The sequence below is a fragment of the Cryptomeria japonica genome, chromosome 3 (assembly GCF_030272615.1).
Source record: "Cryptomeria japonica chromosome 3, Sugi_1.0, whole genome shotgun sequence".
NCBI lineage: Eukaryota > Viridiplantae > Streptophyta > Pinopsida > Cupressales > Cupressaceae > Cryptomeria > Cryptomeria japonica.
The window spans coordinates 139,776,204-139,786,283 of NC_081407.1; positions in this window are offsets into that span (position 1 = coordinate 139,776,204).

A 10,080-nucleotide genomic window follows, 5' to 3' on the forward strand; every position below is an offset into this window, starting at 1 on the left:
CCCTCATTTGGGGGGAGGGGACAAATGATAAGGTTGAGAGGCATAAGGATACAACAGAGGTCTTCATTGTCTTCATCAAGCATTCAAGTATTCAGGTCTTCTCCATTCATCCATTGGAGCACTATTAGAACATTCATTTGCAAGCATGTGTGTGTGTTAGGGTTTTGTCATGTTACATTCCATTTCATGCAACACTTGTGAATACATTCAAGAAGCAAAGCAATCATCATCGACAAATTGCAGATCTATAAGGTATACATTTCCATTATTTACATTCAAGCATTTGCAATTACTTTCTTTCAGGGTTGATTCCTCAACCAAGGTTTGATTGAGGCCAACCCCTATCCACAACCCTTCTTCCCTTCTTTTCTGTGTGTAGGTTGTAGGTGCACAACTGTATTTTTAGATTTGGACTCCATTGGCAGAGGCGACAAAACCCTTTTCATTTCGTGGATTTTTTGAAGGACCATGTACACTTTTGCCACGGTCCTGATGACTTTTCTCCAGATTTGCAGGGAAGATTCTTATCAATCTAATTAGCTCAGATCTGATGTTACAACGCAATCCCGAACCGGTAGCTCCTCATTTCACTCATTTTCTCTCTTTGTTCCACATAGTCAACAAGTCAACTTTCCTATTTACAAAAGAGGGAAAAACACACTTCAACCCTTGCAATCCACTTAGAATTCACATCTTTGCCTCCCTTGGATTTGGATATAGTGGATTCAAGCCCCTCTTTTTAATGTAAAGCTACTCCCAAGTGAAAATCATCCTAATGACTTCCTTTCTCTCTCTTAGGTGGGGAGTCACCAGGGTTCAATTTTCCACTTTACATTTTGGTGAACCCGATGTGTTACACATTAATTCCGATTTCTCATTATTAGATCTGATTAATTGCAATTTGAATTTCAAATTTTCATTTCCAAGTTTGATTTATTTGCAAATTTTAGAGGTTAATGGCATAAAAAACCTTAATTTTTCATTTTGAGTAAATTAAGCTTGTGAAGTGTAAAATTTTAATTACTTGTTTCAGATCTGATTTCTATTTCCAAATTGCAATTCAAATCTCTCTCTTTATTCTGAAAATTTAGTGGTTAAATAATAAAACCCTAATTTTTAAGATTCTTTTATTTTCGACCTTCGATTGCAAGTTTGACCGATCTAGACATCTCCAAATCGACTATTTTTTTGGATTCCGCATTAAAAAAATAATTTCTGTCATCCCTAAAATTTTTGAAAAAAGTTGGTCGAACTGAGTGTACTTTCGCCATGGTCCTTGACTTTTTTCCCAAAGTTTTGGGAGACGGAATTGACTGTATTTTTCTGCTCAAATCTAAAAAATCGGCATACTTTATCAATTTTAACACCCTCCAAGGTCAAACACAAACTCAAAATTCATCAAATTCAAATCTTAAAATTAATTTTCATCAAAAGGTCCTAATTTTAGATCTTCTTTTCCAGCAAATTCAGATTTTAATTAAGAGACTTTCAATGGAAATTAATAAATTGGATTTACTTGCTCTTTCGCATATGATTACATTGATTTTTGCATATATTTACTACAATCATGTGTCAGATAAGAGTTTCTTTCATTTCATGTTGCTCCTCTTTATTCATAGCACTTGTTCATATTATGTTGTTAGGATTTCCAAATTATTTTCTTTTCAATTAGATCTCAAAGCTTTCATGTATCATTTATGTTACATTATGGTGATGTTGTTAACAAAATACATTTCCTATGTTAATCACCTTAAGGATTTTATAGGTCCTAAACCTAAAGATCCTAACCCTTGTACCTCTCCCAGGGTATCTTATGTGGATGATATGACACCTAATTCTTTAACCAATGCTCTCTTTAAACAAGTGCAAGCATTGGAAAGTGACAAGGACCCATCTTCTTTTACACATACCCTTGAGCAAGGGGGGCAAAATCAAAACATCATTATTTCTACATCTTTAGATCCTCCTTAATCTCCTAAGACCTATCTTCAACATCAAATTATATGTAGGGAGGATGATGTCATGCATTTTATTCATGACCTTTTCCCTCGCATAGAAATAACTAAAAATGAGCTTTTAGATGATGAATATGTTCCTCCTCAATCTCCTAAAGAGGATAATCTTGATGAAGGAAAGGAGATTGTCATTTCACATGATACTCCTTCATCTACAAATCCTTTTCTTCCTCCTTACACATCAGATTTCAAAGAAATTCATGATCTTGTTCCTCCATCTAGTCAATTGCAATATTCTTATAGTCGTGGCTTTAATATCATCACAAAACAAGGTTTTAAAGGATAAGGAATTGGTAAATTTGAGCATGGAATTCGTGTCCCTATAAATCCTCCCACACAAACTACTACAAGAGGCCTAGGAAATTGTACCCCTCTTTCTATGGATGAATTTTTTAGGCTCCAAAACTTTAAAACCATTTTCAAAGACAACAAATCAAAAGAACCCGTAAGAATGCTTCTTCTTCCAAATGTCCTTTTTATTCATTCGATCAAACCCATGATCACAATGTTGATGATTGCCCTTATTTTCAAAAATCTATTCAAGACACCATAAATAGTGGCAAAATTAGAATTGTGGATAATGAAACTTCCTATCCTAACAAACCCTCTCCTTTATGTCAAGATGATATTAACCATCCTGACAGATTAGCTGCAAGAATCTATTGGAGATTGAAATATGATAAGAACATTTCCTTTCCTCCTCAAAATAAAAATAAAAATCTTAAGCAAGTGAAAGGTATTGAATATTGAGATTTTCATGATTCATATTCACATTCTCTTGGAAAATGTTATGCATTTAAGAAATTTGTTCAATTGCAATATGATCTTGCACAAATTTGTCTCACAATAGATCTAGTTGTATCTCTTGGTAAAAACATAGTGCCTTAGCACTTCTTTTCCCTTCATGTTGCTCTTCACCCCATGACATAGCTAGCCCATTTAACGGGAGCTCTTTATCATTTGTTGTGGTATTATTTCAATTTTACTACTTTGGGGCAGCAACATGAAGCCCATTTTCCTTCTTCTTTCTATATACTTGTCTTTGTCTTTGTGCATTATTCATTATTAGATCTCCTTTCTTGCATTGTGTTGTTCTTATGTGAGAAGGTAATTGTTCTTTGGTTTTCCACTTTGCTTAGAGAGAAGTTTATTTAATAAGTAATGCACCTCTTCTCTTTCTTTCATTCTCTTGGAAAACATATATTTTCTATGGTTTTGATTATTCTCAAGCACGATATGCCTCCTTGCATGGAATGATCTCTCAAGAAGTGCATATTCCTTCCTTTAGAGAATTTGTTCAATTAGGAAGGCATATCACTTGAAAATAAACACCATTGGAAACTGTGTACCCCTTTTCCCCTTGTACTTCTTACTTGGGGGCCAAGGATTTTCACTCCTATCCCTTTCTTTCTATCTCGTCTATCACTATTTCCTTTAGGGGCTGTATTTTTCATATATGCTTAATCCTCCTTGGGGAATATTTGATACCTTTTCTTCCTTTCAATGATTACCACTTCTTGAGATGTGCATTTTACATATACTAATGTCTTTTCTTGCATGCATTTATGAAAGTAAATTATGCATTTGATTATGTTAATCTATCTCTATAAGATTGTGTACATTCTTCTTATTGTCCCTACACTTGGGGGGAAATGATCTCTCTCTCTCTCTCTCTCTCTCTCTCTCTCTCTCTCTCTCTCTCTCTCTCTCTCTATCTCTATCTATCTATCTATCTATCTAAGGATCCACTCTTTCCCATGTGGTGGATGGTGTGAGTTATATTACTTGATGTCATTCCTTGTGTGGAATTGTTGTTATTCACTCAAGGGTTCTCTCTTATACAAGAGGTGTAATTATTTGACTACAACCTCTTTCACATTTGGTAATGTACATCTATGATAAATTCACCCATCCCTCTGGGAGCTAAAAGTGAGTCATCCCTCATCAAGAATCCCTTTCACCTAAGAATAGGAGGAAGGATTGAATTCTTGTTCTAGAATATGTTATATTTGTCTAAGACAATTCCTCTTGGAGGGAGATGTCTTTTTTAACAAAGAACTCTTCTCCTCCAAGGATCTCCTTTACACTTACAACAAGATATCTCTTTTCAACTATCTTATCCTTGCTTGAAGATTATTCCCTCTCTTGCTTGGATCTATGAAATTGTTGCATAAATGGATATCTTCTTTGTGTTGAAGGTAGTTATCCTTGCTCTACTTTCCTTAAGATATCAACATTAGCCTATGTTGACATCTTAAGGGGGCGGGGGGGCACCCACACTGCTCCTTTCTACTATACTTTTCTTGTGCATTGTACAACGGGAAATTCTTGGAACCAGAGGGAATCCTCTTAGAGAAATATGTTGTCACTTTTATCTTGTATAGTAGGTCATTCTCGGAAGTAGAGCATAGACTCTTAGAGCGAGATGACGCTACTTTTTTCTGGTACAATGGGTCATTCTCGGAACCAAAGCACAAACTCTTAGAGAGAGATGATGCCACTTTTCTCCTATGTGGGGTGGTTATTCTCGGAACCAGAGCACAAACTCTTAGAGAGAGATATCAAGCCTTTCTTGACACTTGTACTATACATTCTCTACAGGTTGTAGCGTACTCGGGCATAGACTCATATGAGGCACTTCGAACCTCACTTGCACACATGCACTTGAGGTTGGGTGGAACTAACAGTATTCTCACTCTCCTCCTTTACATGGATCACCCCGACAGACTCTGGGGGCTATATTTCCATGTCCTTCTCTCCATGGATCACCTAGTTTTAGGGGCAAGATGTCCATGGTTTCTCTCTTGTTAGCCTTTCTTCTCATGGATCACCAAAGTGTGTATTCATGTCCTCTCTCTCCTTCCTCTCATGAACCCATAGTTTTTCTATTGATGGTTCATGAATGATGTCAACTTTTCTCTTTTATGTGATCGCTTGTGTTTATGTGATGGCATTGGTCTTTGTGTCCTGATTAGTTATTGAGACATCTGAGTATCGAGGTCTCTTCGGCTAGTTGGTTTGTCGTCTTGTGTATGTCATGTGTCTTTCACGCTTTGTCTTGTGTTGTTTGTCTCGTTCTTTTTTTTTGTGTGCTCTTGCATATGTTTGAGTGAGTTAAGATCCTAATATTGGGGGCTTTGTTCCTCAAGATTAGTGACTTCTTATACTCTTTGTGGTATTGCTTTGCATCTCTCATCTTCATCTCTATTTCTTCTACTTTACCGACAGTATTGGCATAAGCCATACTCTCGCTAAAGTGGGGGCTAAATGTAGTGTCATAAAATTGCGACCTTAGCAATTTTAACCACATTTGAGGTCCTCACCTTGGCGACGACACCCTCCTTCCTAACTAAGACCCCTTTCTGCACTTTTACCCTTGGGTTCTTCCTTGCTCAGGCCCTGTTCCTACCTCTAGACTCTGTTCGGGCCCCAAAATAGGGCAAGACGGGGGCGTGGTGCCCCTGTCCTCCCTAGGATAGGGGCATGGCGCCCCTATCCCCACCTCCTTAGGGTGGCCCTAAGATGGGTCTGCCCGGTCCCCTATGCATAATCTGACTTCGTGGTTTGCAATTCTTATTTGTCAGCCTTTAGTGATTGAGAATTAATCCTTGAGGCATGTATAAAAGGACATTCAATTCCCTCATTTGAGGGGGGGGGGAACAAATGATAAGGTTGAGAGACATAAGGATACAACACAGGTCTTCATTGTCTTCATCAAGCATTCAAGTATTCAGGTCTTCTCCATTCATCCATTGGAGCAGTATTACAACATTCATTTGCAAGCATGTGTGTGTGTTAGGGTTTTATCATGTCACATGCCATTTCATGCAACAATTGTGATTACATTCAAGAAGCAAAGCAATCATCATCGACAAATTGCAGATCTACAAGGTATACATTTCCATTGTTTACATTCAAGCATTTGCAATTACTTTCTTTCAAGGTTGATTCCTTAACTGGGGTTTTACTGAGGCAAACCCTATCCACAACCATTCTTCCCTTCTTTTTTATGTGTAGGTTGCAGGTGCGCAACTTTATTTTTAGATTTGGACTCCATTGGCAGAGGTAGAAAAACCCTATTCATTTTGCAAAATTTTCAAAGGACCATGTACACATTCGCTACGGTCCCAATGAATTTTCTCCATATTTGTAGGGTAGATTCTTATCAATCTAATTATCTTAGATATGAAGTTACAACGCGATCCCAAACCGATAGCTCTTCATTTCACTCATTTTCTCTCTTTGTTCCACATAGTCAACAAGTCAACTTTCCTATTTACAAAAGAGGGCAAAACACACTTCAACCCTTGCAATCCTCTTGGAATTCACATCCTTGCCTCCCTTGGATTTGGATCTAGTGGATTCAAGGCCCTCTTTTGAATGTAAAGTTACTCCCAAGTGAAAATCATCCTAATGACTTCCTTTCTCTCTCATAGGTGGGGAGTCACTAGGGTTCAATTTTCCACTTTACATCCATGTGTCTTAGTTTATCCTTTAGAAACTCCATTCTATATCATATTAGGGGTAATATATTTAGTGAAAAAAGAAGGCTCATGTATATCTTGTTGGATTGGTGTAAGGGACCAGGATATTGAGAGGGGGAGGGGTGAATCAGTATATCAAACTCATCAATTAAGCATATCAACCAAGAAATAGTAAATGCAAAATGAACATGAAAAACACAACCACAAATGGAACACAAAATTTTATATGTGGAAAACCCAAATGGGAAAAACTATAGAGAGTGTTAACTCTCAATAGAATATAGCTAGTTATATGGTATTTACAAAAGGGTGGCTCACTGCCAAATTAAAAAAATGTCTCACTGCTAGATTGCTCACTGCAAGATTACAAAAGCGACTTATTGTCAGAATGATCACTACAATAGGAATGATTGAAGTGAAGAAAGTTGCATCTCCAAATGCATTAGATTAGTTCCAAGTTAAGCTTAGATTACAATTCACAAACCCTACAACAAGTTTGGTGAAATATCTCTATACAACTTATCCACAAGCACCTGTAGCAGATATGTTGAACAATTATTGCAACAATGTCTACACTCTGATTCAACACCAACTTCCTTCGCTGTTCGTAACATTCACTACATGCTCTATTATTTTCTTCTTGTTATTTTTGCACACATCTCTATATTTATATCTATATCCATATCCATATCATACACTTCTATATATATATCAGAAAGCTTGCACACTAGGATAATAGGTTGGCCTAGCTCAACACGTTATCCAATAGAGACTTAAACTTAATCATGATAATAAATTTGGTCTCCACATGATATCTACACACTTCTCTTTTACCCAACTCATTCATCGATGCGTATACCTTAATTACCGGAATGGGACAAGGGTCATCCAGACCCATAGATACTGACCCATAAACACAAAAATCCAAACATAACATCTCCAAACTCCAAAATGCATAACATATATACCGAACCTCAAGACATGAAGAGATACATATGCCATAACCAAAATAGTTGTTATGGGAACACATAACTGATACCGAGACCGATGAGAACACAACTCAAAATTTTGGAGATAAGAATCTTCCAAAAATGACTCTATTAGATCAACTGCATCTTACTGCACCACATCCCATAACAATACCAGAACACAAATCACCTACTCATAACAAAAACTACACACACCAACTACTCACAACACTGCACACAACATCCAATCCAAACCGGATAACTGGTTTAACGTCAATATATTGCATATACCATCCGGATCAAACCGAATAACTGGTTTGACATCATTGACAACAATATTCACACAAGTCTAACAATCTCCCCCTTTGTCATTGATAGAAAAACATATAAAAAACATATCTGCATACAACTCAACTCCCCCTAACTCATATATCTCCTTAATTCCAAAAGTCACAATCCTTTTTAAATCCAAAATCCACAATCCTTTCTCCCTCTTTGACATCAAGGACAAAGGATGCCTTTGATGAAAAAGAAAAGAAAGAAGAGGAATATATATACAACCGCAAAAAGACAATGTCAAAAACTGAGTACCAAACCTAAAGAACCTTCAATTTCTCTTCTTCAAAAAGGTAAGCTTTTACTTCTCCTTTAGTTTTGGAAGAAGAACCTCCCAAGAATTCACAGCCAATTTAATGCCAACTGAAAGACTCTTGCACTCCATTAGAAAATCAACAACATGGGAAAAATTATCTAGAGTAGATGGATTTTGCTCATTCTCAACTGCACTGCCAAGCAATGCTGAAAAAATGCTCCAACTTTACCTCAACAATCTCTTTCACTTTCCAAAACACATTCACAAAGTCTTCTCGCTGCTTCTACCAATATAAGAGTTCTTAATCTTTTTCTCCACTCACCATCCCTGTTATCTAGAAAATCAAAATATTTACCCAATGAACTTAATTCATCTTCAGTGGCATCAATTTTGACTTTATGCTATAATGCAGATGCTAGCCATGAGATACAATACCTGTACACTCTGCTAGCATTGCAGATACAATCTCTCATTTCCTCAATGCATATAGATAGATATTTATTTGCATCAACACATTCCTTCAATAGATTCTGCATATCAAATTCTTTTTCCTCTTAATCTCCAACCTCAACAGATTGCTCAGATAAATTCTCCTTAAGAATTTCACAAAGAGACCCCAGAAGCAAATTACTGATATCTTCAATGCTGATACTATTTCGAACCAAGTGATTCATCAAAATATTTTTAGTTCTATCAAACTCAACATGAGCCAGCCACATCTTACCGATCTTTCTAATTCCATCAATACTGCCAACCATCTCCAACAAATTTGATTCATCATATGATTCTCTAGCTTCTTGATCTGCAACGACCAATTCTCCTTTAGCTACATGAGACTTCGGATCCTCAATTACTACAATATCTTCTTCTCTCCGATCTTTCTTGCATTTTTTATATATTTAGAAACACCCCTAGGAGTAGATTGTCTTCTTTTCTTCTTTCTAGAGGAAGAACCTCCAAAACTAGTAACAAGAGATACTAGACCACACTCCACATGTTCAGGAAAGACCTAAAAGATACATTGTGTGCTTCCTCTTTGTTGTCTAAACTATTCAGATACCTAAAGATTTGTCTTGCAACCGGAGCACTAGACTCCCATAACAGTTTCTTTAGCCAAAAGGGATCCCAGACAAAACATGACCAAACAAACAAGCAATGATCCAAACCGGAAGGGGTAATTCTGCTGTTTTGACATCTTAATGTTTTCTTACAATAATTCCTTTAATAATTCACACAAGTCAAATGATTTGTCTTCCATCACAAGCATATGTGCCATATACAAAGTAATTGTTGAAGTGGCACCTTCCCTAATCTTGAAATAGACCTTATAAGAAATGTCGTAAGAAACATACCTTACAACATGATTGATGATCTGATCAATGATTAATTCTCGCTGATCGTCTTTTACGCCAGTTAGAGTTTCCACTTCTTTGTTCTTAATCGACTTCTTAGCCAGAACATCTCCATTTTCGCATAAGCTAGTGATAACCGAGATAATCTCCTTCGTGCTTGGATAGGGTTTATCTAACACGATGTCATTCTATACTCGACTAAGGATCACTCTAATAACTTCTGCATCATCAAACCAAGGGAATTCGGTCCATATATTTAGACCGTTGTTCTGAAATTCCTTCACTCTTTGTAACTCAACATCACTCAGACTGGTTTCTACATTTATGATTTTCTCCGAGTCAAATTCATCCAAGAAAACTCTTTCCAAAACATGAAACTCTATGCTGCTTGATTCTTCGACGATCATCTTTCCTTCCATGCTCACTTGCTCTGATCTCTTGCTCTGTTGCTCTTATACTGTTCACAATACTCTCAAGCACAATTGATATGACAATGAAAGAATGAATCCAAAATACCGATACTTATCTTGCCAAAAATATCTAGGGTTTTGTAGCCAAGAAATGTCTTGTCAATAATGTTAGCACAAACCTTCTATTATCAGATAACCTTCTCTAACTCAGTCATGCCAAATCAATGACATGATCCACTTAGACAGGGGAGAATAAAAT